Consider the following 23614-nt stretch of genomic DNA (forward strand, 5'->3'; position numbering starts at 1 on the left):
ATGGGATACATCCGGAGAATAAGTCACTTGGCATGGGCAAAAATGGTAGAGTATAACATTCCAAGAGCTTTTCAGCATGATATTTAAATACTGAATTATGTGGAAATTCGAAACAAAGTTCGGTATCGTCAGAATATTTAAATTCTCTAGTTTCTAGAGGTTGTTTATTTGGACCTGCCGATTTTGCCGCGGATCATTTAAATGCTTTGCAAGATTTCTACTTGTCAAAAGCACTGTAACCACAGGCTGATTTAAAATTTCGTCGACACGAAGTTATTATTCTTATTATATCTCGACTAGTATCGGTCGTTGGGAAAAAGGACAAAAATTTTGATAACCAACGTAAACGCGAATTACGGTGTCGGACTTCTGCCACCATCCGTTAAATTTAAAAATTCTCTACTTTTACGTCCCCTCGTCTCTCGTTTACCGATTCTCGTGTCTCCAATACCCTGAAAAGTGGACGATTAATTCTCAACTGTCATTCGCTTCGTTCCATGTGCAATCTGAATGATAAGCCGGTGAGGGAAGTGAGAGATATCCGCTCCCCTTCCCTCAGGTCATACCACGAACACCGGGAATTCTCTACCAGCTCGTAAACCGACAGTGCTACCACGATACCCGGTAATGCGGTCGAGCCGACGCAGGCCACAGCCGTGGCTGCAGAATTTTTCGAGGGGCTGTGTTGGGTTGGTTTGGGGGGTAGAAGGGTCCGCCCCGCTACGCGCACTTGTTGTACAATCGGTGTTTCCGGCATGTTCGGGGGACTGACCTGCCCCGGAATCTCCTGACCTCTCCCCGAACCCCGAGACGAGCCTGGAGTGGCAGCGTCGTAAATCTATAGTACCTGCAGGACGCAGCCACCAGCAGCCCCAGCTGTTCGCAGGATGTCAAAGACAATGAGGTAAAAGTCCTGGGAAACGCGGTATTGTTGTAACACCGTAGGTACGAATTTCGTTTCGCCGTCACGTACTCGTCGCAGAGCGTCAATAGTATGCTCCCGTAGTCTTAAGCCCGAACCCTTGAACGGTGCGACACGTGTTCGCCGGTCCTAACTGATGGCGCATTGTTTCTCGGACCGGCATATTGCTGGTGGTCACTTTGTCGGAGGTTTCAATGGTCTGCGCAAGTGTCACAGCGAGGGGGATCTTCACCCCCGAGTTTCGCAACTTTGATTGCCTCTAGGAAAAAGTTGTGAAAGACGAAAAGGGACGAAAGAGAGGGAAAGAAAAGGGAAGGCCAGCTTACCCGTTATACAGGGTAATACGATAACAGCCTTCTCTGTACTATTTTCTTTTCGGATTTGCTTTTCTCGTTCCCTCACTCACAGCTCTCCGACTCTGACATCGTCGCTCCGATGCCCAAGGCCACATATGTGGTAGTGAAAGTTTGAAACTTTTTGTTTTTCCAACCAAATTGATTTTCACTTATCGTGAAAAAAAAAAATTAAGAGGACAAAACGTTTCGTTGCAAGTATATCAAAATCGATTGTATAATTTCCTTGCAATTACGAAAACATTCAATTGAATGTAATGTCTCTATGCATACCAAATATCGACGTTGGTTCGGTCGTTCTAATCAGGCCTTGAAGTAATGCGATTGTAAGATTTCTTCGATTTACGGCTGTAGTTTTGGGAATATTCATTGCAAATGATTTTACTGAATGAATTTTATTTCGCAATCGCAAGATAATTTTTTGCACTGTGGTTTCAGACTCTTTTGCAGTAAGTGACTAAAATCGGACTAATTCGAGTCACTTATTCGGTTACGTCGACACGATGTCTGCTGCGCTGTGTATTAACCTCAGATATTTATCATGGTAACACATTAACGGTTGTCAAAGTAAAAAATTTTCCCGAGTCAATCCACAACAGGTCCAAACATTACCCATGCAACACCCGTATCACGCGTTACTTGATTCGATTTAATTACAAGTACTGATATTCATGCTGCACTGTGTGAATATCCACTTATACATTCAGACGGACGGGCAACCGCATGTAAGTGTCTATATCTTTGGTCGGGCACGGTCAGGGCGTAAAAACCAGAGGGACATATTAATTTAATTGGAACCGCGCGCTAAGGTTCGCGAGAGCGGAACGTACGCGTCTCGTCGCGTCGTGCGCGTTTCGTACTCGAGGGGTCAATCGTATGCTAATTGCTGACGGAGTGAAAAAAGCGAGGCAACAAGAGAGAGAGAGAGAGCGAGAGAGAGAGAAAGAGAAAGAGAAAGAGAAAGATAACGGAAAAAGGAAAAGAAAAAAAAACCGTACGAAAAAGAGAAAAAAATGTGAAACGAAAAATGCAAGGCGAGAAAAATAAATATAAAAACGAGGAATGGGGCGGTAAGTTCGTTGCATACATACGTATGTGCTCCTTGTATAATGTACGAGACCGAGCGGCGCGGGTCTTTGAACCTGGTTGCCTCGGCGTTGTTCGATTGTTCTGCATAAATTGATGATCGAGGCGGTGCGAGACGAAGACGAATTACCCGCGACTTTTATCATTCATCGGTCAACTTCTTGCTTCAATGCTTTTTGGACCGATTTTTTTTTAAATCCAAAGTTTCTTCGGTTTCATTTTCTCCAGCGATGATCCTTTTTTCTTGGATGTGTAGAGGACTAAAATTTCTTATATACAGAAATGTTTAGATTTCCTTTCGCGCTTTCCGCGTCGACGGAAACCTGAGTAAGTGAGAAGGAGAGGGAGAGAAAGCATTCGATTCGAGAAGAAAATGTAGACACCCACACGAACGGCAAGTACAGTTTTGAGAATTTTTCGTGCCGGACGCCCATAGAGCGGGTAATTGTCGAGGCGACATTTTACTATCTCTAGGGTATTCTCGCCATGTGGAACGCGTCACGACCCTCCGGTTTATCGCAGGGCTAATAACGTGCCGCTCGACGCATTGTGCGGACATAAACAGGCGGAAATCTGGCCGTCATGTGGCGCGGAGGCTTACCTGTTTCGAACCTGGCGTACACGTGACAACGTCTCTTGAAAAATTTACACAACGCGCGCCGCGAGACCTGCACCTGCATTAATGAGCTGGCCCGCGAGGCTCATCTGGGCCTTAAGCCGTTCCAGAAGGAACAGGGGAACGAAAGGGGAGCGAAGATTCATGTTAACCAAAGTTTGCAAAAAGAGCACGTATTATTGAATAAATATTATGTTATGCCCACTCGAGCCTTTCGCGGAAGAGCCGCAGGGGCAGAGTGATATTGATATGAAATTGAGTCAGACCACGCCGGTGAGATCATCGTTCGTTTCTAGTTAAAACGCGATCATAACAGACGGGTGGATGGATCACCGAGAGGCGGAAAACCTGACGCAGGCACTTTTTGCACGTACGGAGGCTTGACGGTAGAATTCCACTGCAATCTGAAACTGAAAATATCTGCACCCAAATATATAGCTCTTCCGTATTAACGAAACCGAAGCATTTCCAGATTCGAAGAAATATCTGCATGAAATTCATGAAATACATTGAGGGATAAATGAATTTCTTGGGAAGAAATTAAAGAGCTGACGTGGGTGGAAGAATCCTAAGGTGCGAGTCATAACCATCCAATCTACGTTTCATGATACGATAATTATCATATTATTCCACTGTATCATATTGCATGTAATAATTCACACATCCGAGGCGGTGTGTAATTATCGATCGGAGGATTACTTTTAACACAAAAAACGCCCTTCCTTTTCTCTGGCACTCAACTATTCTTACATCCCGACTATCGAGCCGAGATATAGACTATAGATTCGAACAAAGTGTGAAAAGAGGAAAAAAATAAATGCAGCAATGACTGCTCTAGAATTTCTAATCTTGTGTTAACATCGAGCATATAGGTAGGATGTATGCTCTACAGGTGATCGCCTAAGGGCCCCGGGGCCCTTGCCTCTAAATCTTTCACCCACAAAAGTACAAAACCATCGGCGAGGATTATACCGCGTAGATATTTCCGGGGCCAAAGGAACCCGGCGAGTTTGCTGGTCCCGGCCAACGAGCCGCGGGAATCGTTGTAAAAGGAAGATCTCCTTCTCTCTCTCTCTCTCTCTCTCTCTCTCTCGCTCTCTCTCTCTCGCCGGTGGTGAACAGGGGTCCGGCGGTGTTTAAAACTTTTTATCTTTCTCATAAAGAGTGAAATTCCCGTATTTAAGCATCGTCGTTGTTCGCTTATCGACACGATTCCGAGGCACGCTCATGAGCGCCCGTTTAATATTATTCAAATATCTTAATAGGCCCCCAAGACCGGGACCGTATCGGTTCACCTTCGCCTCCATCTCCCCGGACCCCCAGCCTCGGGGTCCTCGTCGGGTTCACCATACATATGCTCATTGTACACGCCAGTACATCTTTATACTCGGAACGTTGCGGGATATGTTTCGATGCGCATAGCATTAACTCTAACGACACGAGAAACACGCCGGACCCCTTTTCGACCGGCCCAGCTATCGTGTACCGCTTCGTTCTTTACTAACTAACCTTAATGTCGACATTGTCTAGAGACTCGGACACACACCCCGTAGGAAGTTATCGTCAACCTCGACGCGTCCAACTTCCTCGATTATCAAGGCTCTGCCTGCGCTCAGGAACGCCGGTGCTCTTTCCAATTTCTACCCCCGCTAAGACTCCGCGTTTCTTCGATCAATGGAGTGACGACGCATATTGAGGAAATTTGTTAATTTCTACGGCAAGAACGAGTCGTCCGCATCGGTCGTGGGGCGAGAGAGAGCCACCGCAGCTAGGAATACCGCCGCAGGAGTGAAACACGAACGTCGGAGGCATCCGGTAAACCTCGATACCAAGGTATACGACAAATGCCCGACCTCTGTGCGGGTGGCCGTTTATTTTTAACGCCGGTACCGCACCGTGGAGTCCGGCTGCAGGGCATTGGGCGGTGCGTTGTACCGGGACACTTTAAACTCTCGCATAATAATTCCGATGGACTACTTCGAGTCCGAGTGCGTGGAGGAGGTCGCCTTCTCCCCAGTGACGCGATGCTGTTTGGCGACCTTTCGTACATGCCTGCGGACGTCGTCGTCCAAAAGTGCCAAGCATCTCGAGGCAGTCTTCCTCCACGTAGGTGTGCACGCTTGTGTCGAACGCCGGGAGAAGGAGTTCGCGCCTCCCGCGCCTCACGATGGCTTCATTCCGGAATTTAGCGGGGATTGAAATTCGGCCGTAAAATCAAATGGTTCTGGTTCCAACACGACCGGCTCGATCGGAGCGCACCGCAGCGTCCTGTCGGGGTCGTAAACTCGGCTGCAACGTTAACACCCACGCGCTGCAACACCCGGGACCATCCAGCAGGGTCCTTCTTGTCCAGGAACGCCTAGTTCTCCGCAGGGTCCGCAGAGGCAGGTTGCCACATGGGATGCACGCGGGGAATGGTCATTTTCATTTTTCACAATTGCGCCCGACCTCGGTTCCTCCTTCAACCTTCTTCTTCCTCTCGGTGTCCTTACATCCGGTTGTGGATTATCCGACCATAAACACCACGTGCGACACGTGTTTTTGACAGGGTATTTTCACGTGACGAGGATCCTTGCGCCACGGAAGGCCTTGTAAATCTCGTCATTTTACCTACTGCAGTTTATGTGTACGTAATACGTACAAGTACACGTATATCTGTTTGCCCACGTGAGGTAGGTCTTAAACGTGAGAACCGCGGGAGGCCCGAGAGTCGAGGGCGGAATATTACGGTTCGACATCGGGATTTCACATCCTTCGGTGCCGAGTCCCTCACAGGTGACTTTTCTCCGAGTGATTGATTCCCAGAACCTAGAGTCAGTCGTTCGACCGTTCCAACGTCTTTCAAGCAGCTGTACTTTCGAGTTTTGCAGCAGCATACGTGCACCGCTGCACTCCGCGTCCGTCAAAACTTGAATCCGCATCGATTTTTCAACAAACAAACCGATCGGCTTGTAACAACCGCCAGCAATTCCCCCCTGCGTGAGTAAAGCAAACCGCAGGACTTAGGAAGTAGGAAACAGGTGGCGCATGCCAAATATGTGTTATTAACTCGAAGTTGGTTTTACAGGCGAGGGACAGGGCGCGTGTACGATCCATGCGTAGAATGCAATTCGAGGTTCGAATGGAACTGTTCCCCGTTGTATGTATGCCACTCGAGTTCCTCGCACGCAGGGCGTAAGTGCGTCGGGCATTGTACGGTGTCTAGGTGCGAACCTGGCAGGTAATAGGTGGACGTCCGAGGTGAGTGTGTGGGAAACGCCGTTGGTTTTACGGCGCGGACCTCGCAGGTGACGTGAATCGATTTTTCGATGTTTACGCGAGGGAAAGCTCCGCGTGTCTCTTCCTTTTTTACTATTATCATTCCGCTCGGGTACCCACATTCGGAAGCATCGCCGGGTGACAACGCGTCGGTATGTTCCGCAGCAGGTGCCGATGAATGTTTGACGCGCCCGGAGCCGCGGGCGTTGTTCGAGTCCCACCGACTAGGTGACTGCGGGAAATATGAGTAATAGGTGTCTCGATCGGCGTATATATTAGATGAAAGGAAACTCGCTGCGCAACGCTATCCGCAATACCGATGATCCTGGCGACGATGAGCTTGGAAAGTCGAGAGGCGCGCAGACGTGTATGTGAACGATTCATATACCTGCCTAAGATGATTTTTATTTGGCGAGAAATTTTTTTGTAGAAATCGAATTCCACCTCTTGGAATTCACGCCGCGCGCTCAACGGTTTTGACCTATCGATTCGTACGCGCGGCTGACGAGGATGGAACCCAACGGCGGAGATGAAGGAAGATGAGAAACCGAGAGGAGGAGGTTGGCTGAACCTGTCAGCGGTGCTCAGCATCGATAGGATCTCGGCTTTTAGCATAAATTTGTGTTTGACGTGGGCGGTAATTAACATAGTAAATAACACGAGACTTTATAGCGGTCTGGTCTCCGCGGCTCCGTCGCCCAGAGGCCTCGTCTTTCTTCTCTGGATCCCGAAGCGCCGCCGCGCCGCGGCACTTCTCCGATACGGATTCGTGCTCGGAACAGGACAGGAAGTTGTCGATCCGTTTAGCTACTTTCGGTTTTCGGCTTTCGGCTCTCCGTCTCGTGCCTGGAAGGCAGATAGGTGTACGTCCTGAACCGTGTGCTCGTTGTAAGTGGCGGTGCTCCTATCTATTTGGACGGTACCGCGACTCGTGAAGATTCTACCTGTCGTCGTGTATGTATCGCTATCTTCGTTCCGTCGCTCATTTCGTAACATTAGTTGCTTCCGGTCTGCAGCTTTACTACCTAAGTGCTAAAACATAAGAGAAACTTTCCTTTCAGAACTATAGCACTTTTATGCCTAAATTGTTTTTATACATGATGTTAGGGTGTTTGAGGGTAGAAAAGCAAATCAATTTTGCAATGGGACACATCGGAAATGGTTAGTTTAGTTGGATAAACAATTCGGTAAAAAGATGAACACTTTAGGCAGAGTGGTAGAGTGGGCTCGTTTGATTTTTCGTATTTCTTTTTTACAATATTTTGAATTTATTAAAAATGGTGAACGAAAAAAAATTTGTAAAAAATATTAATTCACGTCGTAAAGACCCACACTTGTGATATTAAGTTTTCAGTTGATGTTTAAGAAGTGTATCTTACGATCTTTTTTTTTTTATCATCAATTCAAACATATAAAATAGTCGCAAGGTAATATGAACTTGTAATTTAAGAACATAAGATTTCCATTCGTTGCATCGTTGGCTTAAGGATCGTAAACTTTGGCTTGAATAGAAATTTCAAAAAAGAAATAATAATCGAACTGCTACAACTTGTTTCGTCATAAATTCAAAATTTTGATTTTTTCATTGAAGAACAACTTTTTTTTCTACTTATACTAGCTATTTCAGTTGTGGCCCGTTGGAAATTCGAACTTTGTTTTATTTCAAAACACCTCGACGAATATATTTTTATATAACAGATGTAAACTTGAAATATTTTGAATGAAAAATTTTAGAGCGCGCTGCATCGATTTACACCGCGAAAAACTATAACGAAACTATACGAACAACTTCTTTTTCAATTTCTTCGAATTCCGTGTTCGGCTGAAAATAAAACTGGGAATAAATACAGCGACAGTAGGATAGAGGAATACGCCAGTACCAAAGGACGTTTACGTTTCTCTCGTCCTCCCGATGCCCCTCGTACGTTCCACTGGTTCGTAGATGTACCACGTCGTAGATGCCGGGCGATACTAGTCAGTAAATTGTCGATTGGATCCAGACCGACTTCGTGAACTAATTAGTCGGCGTGAAATCACGACGTCGGTATGTAGATGTAGGACACACACGGTTCTTCCCCGCTATTTACAAGCATCTCTCACCCACAAACGGAGCCTGGCCGTCCGACGCCAAAGTCCTCGGGTCTAACTGGCCCGCGTAAATTAGGCGCGTACCTGCACACAGGCAGGCAGTGGTCACCTATTCTCGGCCTGTGTAACGCCTTGCCACCAAAGCCACCAAGAATTCCCGCGTATCGATGGTACGCTCACTTGAGGCGAAGGGCAGCAACTGATGCGCCGTAGAAACGCTAATCTCGAGTGACGTTGACTGATTTATAACGGTGACACTCGGCCGTTGCGGCAACCCGGTTGAGCCCGTCGAAATAAGAAGGAGAAGGAGGAGGAGGATGCGGCTGAGATGGCGAAAAAGTTCTGATGGTTGAAGAAAGGAAAAATAAAATAAAAGGAGGATAAAAATGAGGAAGAGGGGGAGGGCGAGGATGGTCGGTAAATCACCGGAGCTTTGCCCGTCTCCTCGTGGTCCTGCAGAGGAGGAAGACGCGCGAGTGGTGCAGGCCGCAGTCTGCGTTACGGTCGGAATAACGCGCCGGACGATAGTGGGACATCGGGCCAGGGGCCTACCTATACGCCTTTCGAAGGCCACGCGTTGTGTCGTTAAACGTCGCGAACCACCGGCGCGGTCTCCTGCTTAATTCTTATTGGGCATAAATTTGCCAAAATATTTGACGGCGACGCGAATGGCCGGTTACTCCTTCCAGCGAAGAGAAGAGTGCGCGCAGGACTTCGTTCTCCGAGCTTTTCGGACCCGACCTGGTGACTTCGGCCGTCCACCGAATGCCGTATTCCTAGCTCTCGTTCCAGGAACCGACGACAAATGCGTTCCAGAGGACGATGAGGGGTAATCGTTCCATTGGGTTGCGAAACACCGTTTCTGCTGTCGCGTGGTTCGTTAACGTACGATTTTGTTCGACGAGGGTATTGCAAAAATAAAAATTCTGTCGATTTCAGCATTCTTCAGCCAATCAATCGATCTGAAATGCTAGACATACATTGGAGTACGAATAACGAAGGATCAAAGAAATTGGAATAATACGACGAGCACTTGTTGATTTATATGGCGCTGGAAAGTGGCCGTATTTTTGCATTACCGTAATTAGGCTGTTTCGAATATTCCCTCATTCGCCACGAACTCGAAATTTTGTAATATCGAAGAAATACTATTGAGATCGGGGAAAAAGGGGGAGCTAGTCTTGGAATCCGGGCGAGAATCAGTTTAAAATGTCGATGGTAGCTGGGAGGTCCGAATAGCTGTCGGTAGTAAAAGACTCGAAGGTGGTAAAATGTGAAAATCAATAAATGTAAAAATTAAGAGGACTTGAAACAGCTATAATTTAGCAAAAGCGACGATCGGCTGGTCGCTCGCTGGCTCGTTCGCTTCGTAAAGCAGCGGGGTTAATACCAACGTCATAATAACTGCGTTTATATGGGTGGCTGCGGAGACTGTAATTTGGCACCGTGGTTACGGGCGATTTTTCTCGTTGTGGGTGCTGTAACTACTCGACGCGAGCTCCTTCTTCGTGGATATTTATGTCTGAGATTTTGCGACCGCTAACGCTCGGCTAAAAGCGTTAAGATACAATAAAATGGAGCTAAATAAAATGACGTGAATAAAAAAACACCTCCGTCATCATTGCCAGACTCCATTAGCCATTGAACGTTTCTGCAGTATACACGCCTCTCCGCTTAACTCAATGATTTATGATCTTTTTTATGTCCGATAATTTTTATATTTCAATAAAACCAACCCTAACACCGTATAGCCATCCCTCTCACCAAGACAATTGAAGCAGACATTTTTGCCAAGTGTTTTACATTAACGGCCGAAGTGAAGCCCTCGTTACCCTCTATAGACTCCTAATTATATCCTTCAACGATATTGAGGGCTAAACCATCGACTCGCGGTGAGAAATAACATCTTTTTACTCGAATCATTTTTCAAAATCAATTTAAGGATCATTCGTTTTAGGGAAAGAATTTTTATTCTAAGTTTAACAATCGTGTACAAGTACTACTGTATTTGAATGAAACCAACGCTGAAACGTTTCATTCGTCGGTAGAAACATTTGGGTGCCATTTTTTGGGGATCGTTTCAACTTCCTTAAAGTGTTTTACGTCCGATAAAAATAAATGCACTACATCATATACGAACTAAATAAGAATCGGAGGTATCGACCTGGGATATCGTTCTTGTACGTAAAACGTAAATTGCAGTACGTACAGGACATGTGCGTACCTATATGATAGGTTGTAACGGGGGATGACCGCCTGTGGCAGGACTAAAATAGAAACAAGTAGGCAGGAGGAACACATACACAGCTTGTGCCAGCAGCGGCAGCAACAGCAGCAACAGCAGCAGCAGCAGCAGCAGCAGCAGCAGCAGCAGCATCATCGTCGGCAAGATATTACCAACTTATCCGGCCTCACGACTCCGGGAAGATATCCAAGGATACTTTAAGCAGGTATACCGACCAGCACTACGATAATGATATAATAAATCTAGCACGCGCAGCCTCTCACCCTCCGGCAACGTCAACCGCATGCCTGAATTGTTAATTGCATTCAGACAGTCCGCTGATCAATCAAAAACTCTGGGCATTCAGATGCCCACCGCGGCTCTTCCCCCACGAGCAACGTGTCAGACTTCATATTTTTTTCACCTTGACTTTCCCGTCCGCATCGAAGACAAGAAATTTGGTTTCCTTCGTGTAATTTCCGCTCGTTTGCGAGATTTTCTCTTCAATGGATCAAGTTGAGAGGAAACGATGTTGTTACTTGGTCTCACAGTTTTTAATTTCTTGCACAGCACACGTGGTAAAATTTGGAACGAGAGTAACAGGATGCTCGATTGTCGCCGGAGGAAATCTCGAATCTCGTCGCAAGAAAGCTCCGGTCGCGTTGTCTAGACTTATTTTGTCTGCGATATCTTCCCTCAATGGGGTCTCCGGCGAATATCCTAATCCCTGGAATACCGGACGCCAGGGTAAACGAAGAAAAGGAGGTGTAAGGGGTTGTAATCCTCCGGTTGATTTCCTCCAGTTTGGCGACGTATTTTTTGCCCTATGTTTCCCCGGGGTTCTTTTATCTCGGTCGCCTTATTCTTCTTGTTTACAAGACTCCGAGGCCGAGGCCAATTCGTCTCCCGATGCCGCAGCGTATGCCATATACCGCCTAGCCTAGCTGAGAGGCACTTATCGTAAGATACAACTGGATGGCGGGGGTCGTTTAAGTGGAATAATTTACCCGCCGGTGTATCAGTGCATCGCACACAGGCACGCACGCATGATAAAGAACACAACGGAAGCATGTAAGACACAGTCACATGAATCTAGCAACACAATGGCGAACATAAAGCACGTGTACGTACGTATACGCGTGCGTGGGGCTACTGAATAAAATAACGATATATTTACCGGATATTTCGAACGAGGCTGTCGGACATCCCGTGGACCCCGACAATGCTTCGGAGATATTTAAATGTTGCTAGAAAATTTGTCGTTGTGCGGGGGTCCCGCCGCAGCCGTATGGGCCCCCATTATCTCCTTACGAGGTGCCGTTATATACTTCAAAAGTCAAAACAGTCCTCCCCGTGACTTTCTGATATAAATAAGTGCGCGGGTACGGAGGTTTCTCTCTTCGTGTACCTCGAGTCGGCTTGTACAGTCGAGTGACGATTCAGATTAACGAATCGAATCGAATGTCGGGCTAAACTCCGGATCTTACGGGCTTTCGACGACGATGAGAGATTACGCCCCAACTATTCTTGCCATCGTTTTCTCCTCCTCAAAGTAGCGCCCGATAATTCATCGTTACTGGTCATTATCCTACAGCTGAAATTAAATTACAAGCGAGCCAACGGTGACCGTTTTGACTTTTCATCACCCCGTCGGAATACTATTTATCGTTGATTTGTATACTCGGATGAAAGTTCTGAGCCGACTTCCTTGCGCAGCAGATTCTATCCGTATGGTTTATCGTAAAACTGTGAAATTAATACTTTTAATAAAGGTCTGAACCGCGGCACGGATATCCGCCAGAAGCCAGCCGCGGCTCGGGTCGGTAGGTAGGCATGTAAGACCGCAACGACTTACGAGCCTCGAGTATAAACTAATAGACCCCTGCAATAACGTTGAATTTACAAGAGCCTCGTCTACTATATCCGAGTACGAGATAATCGCCGAGATCAAAGCTAATTAACGCCACCCGCCGTATACCTTTTATACGTATATTATATACGTACAAGTAGACATACATTTTTCACGTATTACATACGCTGACTATCCTAAAATTATTCATACCTCATTTTTACCCGAGGCACTGCAGCATTCCGATTTTACTATATTTACTTTCCCTCGTCATCCCTTTTTCGTATTTGTCCCATTTGACACTTTACCTTAATATTTCACCACGAATTTCTGTCCTAGACGTTATTCACTACGTAAGTAATTTCGTTCCACCGAAACACCAAGTTCGGCAATCATAGCTGTACCTGATTGAGAGAAGGTAAGGAGAGAAAAAATGAAATAAATACGATCACGCAAGAAACCCGTCCGATGTTTGAGGCGTTGATTTCGCTAGTCCGCATTCTACATCTCAGGCTCGTTAAAAGGTCCCAGTCGGAGCGCTGCAACCTACACCTCGACCCATTCCCCTTCGTGTTCGAATGCTAATTCCTTATTGATGAGTGTCATTCGTTAACATCGACCGTTCAGTCATTCGTTCGTTTTTTCGCAACTACCTACCCGCCTACCTTATGTGCCTACTGTCGACGCGGAAAGAGAAAGAGAGAGAGAGAGAGAGAGAGAGAGAGAGTAGAAAAAAATCAGTTACCGTACGAAGATAATTGCTGCTCCGGGGGAGGAGAGAAGAAGAGGGAAATGGAGAAAAGAGAGAAACGAGAGAAATCTTTACTTTCAAACATATTTCGCATATACCTGCGCAGCGATATAGCGGTGAAAACATGGAACGATTTGACGTTTGCCAACTGAATTTCACGCCTGAATTAATAAGGTACTAATCGATGGCTATAACTTCGTCGACTGTAATGGTAGTTCAAATTTTTGCTACACGATATCGGTAAACTATTCCTCCATTTTATTTTCGACGGAATGCGATCGAGATGGAATCCTTCGAGTGACGGATTGTTACTCGCGTAAGGATTAGCCGTGCTTGCTACATTTCTCTACACCGAGGGTCGTGCAAGCACCATAAGCTAGTACTCATCCCATACTAGTACCTATAATGCTAGATGTGATCGGATGATCGCTACCAATGTATATCATTCGTGCCCCAGGATCGGCTGAGTCTTGATCTCAGATTGGCGATCTTCTCGGCAGTGCAGCCTGCCGGATCGTTTGTGTCGATAGAACGGAAAAGGGATCCAATCGAGCGATATAAGATAATTTAAGGGAACTTGCAACTTTCAGAAAATATCTTCGTTGCGTCGCCTCTCCGGACTCTGTATTTTTTCCTCCGATCGAGTTTGTCCACACGATCCGAAAATGTCCTGCTGCAGACAAAATTTTGTATCGCAGGGTAAAATCTAGGATACGATACGTGCAGGGTGCTGACTTTTACTGCGATTTTCGAGACGATCAAAATACTCGGAAGGTATTCCAACTCTTCTATAAATCACGCGAGCGAAGGAAAATAAAAGACATTTCATAGCGTAGAGATAAGAGCTCTTAATTAGTTTCCACAATTTTCAACTGATTTATAGATATTCGACGGTGAGGGAGGAGAGGAGAGAAGAGGAGAGCGCGTGGGTGGAGGAGGTCTCTAAAAACCTAACAAATAAATAGCCTGTGATCGGTTTCGGATTTAGTGTTAGGAAGCCGGTTGGATATATTGGTTAAATCATTAATTTTCACCCGACTATTTTCCGGCAATAAAATCTCAGAATAATAATTCAAGTATGGCTATAGGTATAGGATGTGAGCTATGCGGCGCTGAGGTGTTGAACGTGAGCGGTTGTAACACGGTGCTGAGGATGTTTTATTGGTGGTAGGATTCCGTACGTATGCGGTGGTGCGCCACGGCCAGTTCGTGTGAAAGATCTTGTAGACTGCGGCAAGGAGATGTCGATGATATATGACCGACGACCAAGATACTGTTCCGATAATTATTTACCCCATACGATACACACAGACGTACGCACACACTACGTACGTGTGTATATATTTCTGCATCGCACGCACGGCACGTTGAGCTCTGTTACGGCAAAATTATTTTCCGTCAAAAATTGGTTTGCCGGTTAAAGAGCTCAACCGCCATGTATCCTGCAACGTGTGAAACTTGTTCGCAACTCATTGGTATTTTTTTAACACACGGCACTTCGTTTCCATCCAATTTATGGATACTTTTGAGGGTTTTCAGCCGATGATCTTTACAAAATTTAACACATGACCGATTCCCATCAATTGATGTCAACTCTAATTTTTCCAAAACTTTACAACGTCGAGGTTCAGAATATTGAAACTATCCATAAAAACTGTAGAATTAACTGGTAAAACTTGTTTTATGTTTCAGATTTGAAAATTTCCACTCTCTCCAGTGTTTGAAATAATTGACAACTACTACAATTCTCGTCGCTGACTTACTGCCGAATAAAAAATGTGTTCAACCTCGGCTTTGCTCACGGATTGCGTGCCCGAACAAGCGGTACAGTGTAAAACACTTTATTATTCCTCTTCACGGTGGGTCCTAACGTCGAAGGTCGAAGATCGAAGAGGTCTCTTGAACGAGGTAAGAATTAACGGTATTATATGTACTTATATCCAATTTTCGTGAAATTTCTTTTATATTCTACATAAAATTTTATATCCCACTGTTTTAAATCAAAGGATATTATATGCAGTACACTGTACGTACCGGTCATCAACCCCTCGACGTGACATTATCGTTAAATCCGGGTACAACGCGAGCTCGAGAGCTAGACGGCAAGACCCACGTTCGCATGAACAAGAGCTGCGCGTAAAAAATGGGACAAACGGAATATCAAAAAGTACAACGAGGTATATTAACTTGACCCAGAATCGCGTACCCATCAGGAAGTAAACTGCGTTTAAATCCCGTCGCGTCGTCTCGCGCGTGCCCCCCACCCCCCATCCACCCCACCCACTACGTACAGCCGACGTCGCTTTTACGACGACCAAACTTTACGGCGCCCAGCAACCGCAACGAGGAATTAGCAATTGTAATGCTCGCGAAGGAAGGGGAGGGACGTCCCGAGGTAAGGAGGGGGGCGAGAAAGAGGTAGAGGGAGATAAATAACGAGGGAAATGAAAGGGGAGAGCATAGGGGGGTGGGGGGTGAGGGTACGCGGAGGGAATGAAAGAGGCCCGCATGTATCCGCACCATGCGAAACCGCGAACATTTCATTTGGGGAAATAAACGGTGTGGGCATGCCTACCTCTGCGTGTAAACGTATACCTATATCCGCCCCTGAACGCGGACGTTCCTCAACTCGCAGGCGTGGTGTCCGCAGTTTGTTGCATCTTTACCGTTACAGCCATTCGGCTACAATCAGCGCTCATCTCGAACCCTTCTTCGACTCTCAAACCCGGAAATTATACGCGACGGACTATGAAGACGGTTCCAAATCTCCACCGTACTCGATTGAATATGACAGTTTAATGTACACGTGCAGTGTAATAATGTTGGGGTCAGGAAAAATATGTGTTTGATCGGCCAATGACTCTAGCTGTTACGGTACAACTTTCATCGCGCACTTTCGTATTCCCCTGCCTTTGGCAAACTGTTATTTTTCCGACTCTCTCATTTCTACTGCAGTTTATAGTTGAATCCGTGATACAAGGTATCGATACGATTAATGATAGTCATGAAAATCTTTGAATCGATTTCCACGGTTCCACTGATGAAGAAATTTTTATCAGGCACTGCAGCTGCTCGAGCAATCTTTGCTTTTTAAGAAAGAAAACTGGGAAAAATCGAATCGCTAGTCAACTCCAGCTTCTATTTGTCAAATTATTCTCTCACCGATCAGTTCGCAACGTACCGTCATGCTTCAATCTCGAATCAGCCACCCACTAAGTTTTTCCCTACGATATACATGCTGTTGTAACGGTGTGTCGTCGTTCGATCAAAGACTGCGAAGATGAGTTCAGGCCGAGTTTGCGCAGGTGCATAACTCGTCGCCGCAGCAGGCATAATATGATAAGCCCTACGATACGGCGTGGACGTGAACCACGTGAACCGAGACGACGACGTACGGCTGCCACCGTGCGCGTAAGGCTCCTTCAGCAGCAGGGCTGCTTGCCTAAGGAACGAAGGAAGGAAAGTCAGAAGAAGGCGAGGTCTTTGACCAGTGCAGGCTCACAATCAAAGGAATACGTGCACCGGCATTATTTCGAAGCAGCAGGTCTTCGCCGCGGCGAGATCTCCGTGTGGAGAGAGAGAGAGGTCGAGGATGCCGGAGGAGGAGGATGGCGAGTCTGACGAGGAGGAATACGGACGGAAAGGGGGGCCGTGACAAATCGGAATCCAGAGTATCGAGAGAGCCGGACGACCTCTGACCGGTCTCGGAGTCGAGGCTCGACGTCTCGGCAGCGTGTCCGAACCACGGATATGCCGTAAAAGGTCTTTTCTTCAAGTTCCGAGCGATAGTTTAGTTGCCAGAATCTACCCGGGAACATTATCATCCTTGGAACCATTACTTATCTTCATTTGGACGTTCTTCCCCGATTTGATCTGCTTGTCCTTTAATAGAATGTTTCTCGATCGCCGTGGAGTCGAGGGAACGATCAGGGATCGGGGGCGCGCTGAAAGACTTCGTTTAAATGCCGGAGACGTATCTATTTACCCTGTAAAAAGAGAGGATCGCATCGAAAGAGCGAAAGGAATGAATCGGAACCGTGTCGTTAAAGCATCGTGACGCGACTCGTGTAGATTTTTCATTTTCTTCACCACGTTTCGTAGCTCGAGACGACGTTGGTCAAGGGACCAGGATCAGGTTGCTGACGAATTGGGAAAAATACTGGCTCACCGTCGTCGGAAATAAACAATTTTTCACCAGGCTCGTCCGCCTTTCCGAAGCTCATCAGGTTCTTTCGACGTCGAGCTCGATGAATAGACGGCGATAGAGTTGAGCCAGCCGGGAGTCTCGCGCGTAATTATCCCGCGGTTAAAACCGCGTAGTTGGGCGTATCTCGCACATGCGTACATCGGGCATTGCGTACCAAACGCAGGCGCCGAGGAGTCGGGTCGCTCACGACGAAGAAGAAGAAGGCCAATCACCGGAGGTCAGACACCAGGGAGCGATGGTGGTTACATCTCCCGCTGTTTAGGCGCAAAATCGTGTTGCTCCGAGTTCTCCTTCGCACTGCGCCGTGTAGTCCTCGTCCGAAGTACCCGAGATCGGGATATTGGGAACTGGCTACGTGGTAGGCAATACAACGTTTTTGTCGAGACACGTTGAAAACGGCTAGGCGAGTTATTGAACGGTTACCGAAGACGTCTTCGGGCGCAAAGCGACGCCTGCAAATTCTGACGTTTAATCTTGGTCAATCTCGGCTTAACCGTGCAGCAGTTGCGATCCGCTTGCGCAACTCCTCCTCGTAGGTGTCTGAACGGGGTCTAATCTACGCCGCACTTTGTTAACCTGTACTCTCGTGACCTCTGGCCCCTCGCGAGAATCTGATCGTGACTTTATACCTGTCCGATCCGAGACCTCTTCGAGTCGCTCCGGCCCGAGCCACCTTCGCCTCCGACCTTCTTACTCGGACCGGATATTCATTCCGTAAGAGAAATTATCCCGCTGGATAGATTAGGCTAGAATTTAAACCGGAGCCAGATTCGTAATCCGTTTTCGCTCTTGTCCTGCAATTAATCGCTTTTCAATCCTTACTCGCAACTTACCATGTTCGCACGTTTATCAGGACATATCGCCACGCGTTCATTCCGCCCTCGATAATAAAATCACAGACCGTAAATTGGGAGTTTGAATACCGTCCGGAGTATCCGCGTATGCGTGAACCTTTCACGAGTATTGTTGTTGGGTTCATTTATTTACAACGGATCCGGGACGAGGAACAGGTGTTTCGGCGGCGCTGCCGGGTTTTGCGTGGTGTTCCACAGAGTGGCATGTGTGGGTGAATGCACGATATATCCGTCAACGTCCGTATAGCGTATACCATACGCAGACGTGAGTAACGCAAGCACCATACAGCGAAACGAGGGAGCGAGCGATGCGCAGGCCTACTTAACTTGGCGGCCTCTCAAGTGCGTCAATATTTGGAGAGGCTACTATTTCTCCCTACCGGAAATTCAGTTTTTTTCGGTCTTATCTTTTTTCCGTTTCTTTTACTTTATATACCTACCCACTGCAGCTTAGGCCTCGCGCGGTGTTTAAAGAATGCGCTTAGCGTGAACTGAGAAAATTAGACGTAACATGAAGAGTATGTTTGTACCTACCTTTTTGACAAACATTGAACTGTACGTATTCCTCGATCGAGCGTCGGTTCGTTTCAATCAGAAAACTGAATCAACTGAATTCCGTCCATCAAAAATACACGTTACATAATCGTCGTTGAATAATTATCGATAAATGAAACGTACAGTGTTGAGAGATGGAAAAATTCCCTTTATATTTCGCGTTTAGAATAGTACCGAGGATACAGCTGATGCGAAATAGTCGTGAAGTAAGAACGCAAGAAAGTTAAACGTAAAGACTGTTCAAATCTATATAACGTACGGTTGAAAAATACCTGAAACGGCGTAAGATTGAACTTTTCGAAGGTATTTTTCGCAGCAGACGTACGAAGCGAGGTTTCCTGATACCCGATTCTCGGTACTAAATCGCTTCGGTAGTTCGAATAGATCGGGAGTGCCGATTACGGAGCCATTATCTTAAACGCTGTCGAGAGAAGCGATTCGTTAGCGATTGAGCCAAACAATGACGAGGACTATCGGCTTTAATTACAGGCCATCCTGCCCTCCGTAGACAGCGTTTCGACGAGGATTTTCCGAGGGACCACCGAGGCAAGGATATTCCAGCAATGCAACGCTGGCCGGTCCTCCGGGACCCGTGCAATATTGATGCCGGCTCGTTACCGGACAAAATCTTCGGTAATGGGTAACAAGATGGGCCAGATAAGCGGGGCCCGGCCGTCGAACGAGGCGTTGGTTTACAGAGGCCAGTGGATATCTGTCTCCTGTCGAAGCTAGAGGAGACGATTTAACGCCGGTGGAATCCTCTTACGTAACGAGGCTGTGCGGGCGTTGAAGAATAAAAGTAAAAATAAAAAATAAGGTAAAAATCCCGGCTTTCGGTATGCACGCGTGTCATGCAGGTAGGTACGATTCGGCAGGCACAACGCAAGCCTGTGTTTGAATCTTCTTGCCTGCACCAGATAACCGTTCGGTTTTAACTGGTGGAATTTATTAGCCCACCTCGGAACTCGGTGGTGACATTTTTTCAATTCTTCGGGATCCGACGCGGCCTCGCACGGCTCTGCGTAGGTATACACACACGATTCTCTGTTTTCTCGTTACTCTTCTAGTTTCTCCGAATGCGGAGCTTTCCTAATTAAAAAATCCCAATTAGTCACCGCCGAGTACCATCTGTTATCCCGGGGAGAGAAACTAGACGGTATACCGTGATTATCTTTCCTGCTCGGCTTCTCACTCTAATTCCTGTAATGATGCTCGAAAGAAATCGTCAGACCTGATCAGATAGCCACTCAATTTCAGTCGGACTAATACTCCGAGAGTTCCAACCATCTTGATAGCTTCGGATCCGACACGTAGTCTAGTACTGGAAAGTGACATTGTACGTAGAAAAAAACTTTTCACGTTGACGAAACGTTGACGATTCTGTAAGAGTTTACGAAGGTCTTGGAACCGTCTCAGTTATTCGGCATTCATTTCATCGAAATTAATGCAGAAGTAACGCGGTCCAATACGATAATCGTACGGCCAGTTGTTAATGAAAAAAATCGCGAAGTAACCATTCGAAAATATCAGCAAGTGCAGAAAAAGGCTCACGAAATTATCACCAACACTGCCTGCTTGGTTTACAAATTTGCTTCAAAGACGATTTGTCGTACTTTTGGCAAAGTGTCACTAAACGTTACAGAAAATTTTGTACAAAACTGTATGATATACGTTGAACTTCACCATACATCTAGTACCGAAGTACGAGCTACCGGCATGAGTTCTGTTTCCAACCCCATCGCCCGTTAGCGGTAACGAAGTATTGACCCCTTTCTACCTCTCTGACCGAAAGCGATCTGTCGTTTCGAATTTTTTCTACAATTTCGGCTAGACCATGGATGAAAACTAATTAACAGGATCACCCTGGTGCCGGAATCGTCACGGTCGGTAGGATGACGGCGAAGAAATGGCCCGGGGTGAATATGATATACAAACCGAAGGCACGGCGTGCCGTCGGCCATGTGGCGCGTGCAGGACTCGTGTCCCCTGACGGAAGGGATGGAAAGACACTGTCCAGGTCACCCTGGCCGCCATTTACCCTTTTACAAAGTTCTTCCTCTTCCTCCTCCTATCGCACGCTTGACGCAGACGCTGCCGTCTCGCTTGCGGTAAACTCCCTCTTACGTACAGTCATCTCAAGGGGAGCGCAGTCTACTCCCTTGATTACGCGGCGCACCAGACAACGTTGATGGGAACCGGCGTATCTCGACTTTGACAAATTGGGCCAATACAGACTCGGGCGTGCCGGAAGTTATCTCTTGGAACAAATTGTCAAAATCAGCGACGTGCGGAATGAAGTAGGTTCAGACTTTCTGCAATTGGACCGTCCACGAGTGACGGTATATTTTTTATATTTCGCAAGAAGAGAACAAATTACTGGTGATGGACTTAGAAACTTACCTTATTTCGCGTGAGCGGATGAGATTTCCGTGGAAATTATTCACTCGTTCCAAAGTCAAGTCCATGCTCGCAGAACTCCGTAATCCAGAGCTGCGAAAGTGGCAAACGCCTGCGTGAAAACGTGCGTTCAATGTTTAAACGTATCACCCTTCGTTCACCGCGAGTTCTCGCCATCAGGGACTCGAAGGTCGTGATTCGTCGTGGACAATTTCGCACCCGGGATGATCGCTACGTGTCGAAGGTGCGGAGTGGAGCGAGCCACCCAGCCACCTCTTGGTAGGTGGTCCGCGAGCGGAGTGGAGGGTACGGACCGGTGCGCACGTGTGAAGATTGAAGGTGCGCTTTAATGTCGGTGATTACGTGATAAAGGTGTCGAGGGATCGCAGCATAGGCGGTGCAGGCTCGTGTGTGCCGTGGAAAATGAAGAAATTTCAAATTCCACGCCGTGCGGCTAATTCTTGGACGGCAAGGGTGTGGGCGCGGGTCCTTCGAGAAAACCGCACGCACCCGTCGGCTCGTGCTGAGACCGGCTACCCGGCCATATGGCCCTTCCCGTACACTCCCCCAAAAACACTCAGCGGTGAAAGAGTTGCGAGGAAATTGCTTTCCGCATCACGGTTATACGATCGAGACCTTTCCGAATTATGTTGCAGATGAAAGAGAATCCCAAACTCTCGCGCCAAGGGTTGCTGCTTGCTATCTTTTCGGCCATCTGTCGTTCCGTAATACAGATACTAAGTAATACCTCGTAATTGCCATACGTAATTGCATAATACCACTTTCACGTCTCGGCGACTCGGGCTACCAACAGGTTGACTAGAATTTTTGGCTTCATTTAATCATTTTTAATTTAATACTAAGTGAAGAGAAGAGTAAAAGTTACAAACGAAATGTTGATATGACAATTTAAATCTTAAAATTACAAGTATGTCTGTCATATTCACTAACAGAAATGTAACAAATAACACAAATATAAAGTGGACCTGGTGGGATATTATGTTTAGTTAAATTTTTCTAACAGTGTATCGGTAATAAATCCTCCAATTTTTACCACACCAGATCTTTGTCAAACCAGAGTTGATGCGAAACGCGAAATCAAACTGTGCGTATAAGAAATTGTCACGAAATCTTGAATTCGAATGAAATTTCAATTACCAACCGCATTAGAACAGTTTTCAGAGAGTGGAAAAATGTGGAAAAAATATTCGACGGCCGTTCTGCTCTCTTGAATCGATCGAATCTGCACGGTGTGAAAATGTGCTCGGAATACAAACCAGACGGAGGAGTTATTACAGGTGGTAATGACGGCTGCTCGACCCTGTAGAGACAGGAACACTTACAGCCTGCGGTGTATTTAGCGCTTGCCTATCCCACCGGTGTGAAAATAAAAAACGAGACCGTAAAGAAGAGTTTTCAGCCCTGGGAGGAAGGGGTTCAGACTAATTCATTTGCGAGACTGAGGTATATAATTTGAAGGAATTAATCAGCGTCAGAATTAATTAACCACAGTTCGTCTGCGGTTGAAAAAGTTTTGGTATACAGGAGAGATTAGTAGCTTATATACCCAGTGGGCACGAGCTTTCAGAGAGACAAATGATCGTACTTGGTCTACAGATACACGTGTATAAGAATTTTTTTTAAACGCATTGTGTGCTGGATCTTGCAGGGTGTATTTAGCATCGATTCCGTCTGGATTTTCGAGGTAAACTTTATGCGGTGTTAATTCGAACTGCACCGATTTTCCCCCGCGGGTTTTACACGGACTGCGCTTCGGTGTGTTGGATTAACAAGCGTTTATATAAGCGCACGCGTGGCTCGGCAGCCAGATCCAGTCGGTGCCTTCATGCTCTCGAGTCTCGACTCCTCGGAGCTCCTCTGTCTGCTCGAGAATTTGATTATAGTTATCAGCTGCGACGTGCGGATAACTGGTTTTGGTCACCCGCAAATGACTCAATCCAAACCCTCGATTTCTCATTCAAAACATTATCATTAGACACTTTGGCCGCGATTTAATGGCACCAATTAATTCGGTATACCTGCATTTATGGTACTAAAGGCGGCCGAGTACCCGCGGTGTAAGAAACCGGAAAATCAACCAAGTGATTCAAAGTTCGTCCTACAAGTTCGTAACTACTTACAATTAGTGCGTGTTGTATTTTTTTCTTCTTTCCAACTTTTCGACAAACTGTATCACCGTTAAGCTGCGCGGATGCACGTCCTTCGAGTTCTATTACATCTCAACGGTATACGGCTTAATTAATTCGTGGAATCAGAGACAATGTAGCGAGTACAGTAATAGCCGTTTCGTATTGCTCGAAGAGCACAATGCCTCGCGGTGCTCGAGGACGTGCTCAAGACTTCCTTAAATCACGTACGATCCTGGATCTTTTCGTTCGAGCACGTGCGAATCTTTCATTTGATGTAATACCTCGTACCCACCATGCGTGCGGA

General features: G+C 46.6%; 1 long non-coding RNA gene across 2 annotated transcripts in view; it reads left to right on the forward strand.

The window, feature by feature from the left end:
• Window positions 1–23614, forward strand: part of LOC138190445 (uncharacterized) — a 115001-nt gene that overhangs the window by 77405 nt on the left and 13982 nt on the right. For both annotated transcript variants that reach the window (XR_011176413.1, XR_011176414.1), the window contains exon 3: window positions 14840–15055. This is a non-coding gene — a long non-coding RNA (uncharacterized lncRNA). The remainder of the gene's footprint in view (window positions 1–14839; window positions 15056–23614) is intronic.

This window comes from Neodiprion pinetum, chromosome 2 (genome assembly GCF_021155775.2).
Source record: "Neodiprion pinetum isolate iyNeoPine1 chromosome 2, iyNeoPine1.2, whole genome shotgun sequence".
Taxonomy (NCBI): Eukaryota; Metazoa; Arthropoda; class Insecta; order Hymenoptera; family Diprionidae; genus Neodiprion; species Neodiprion pinetum.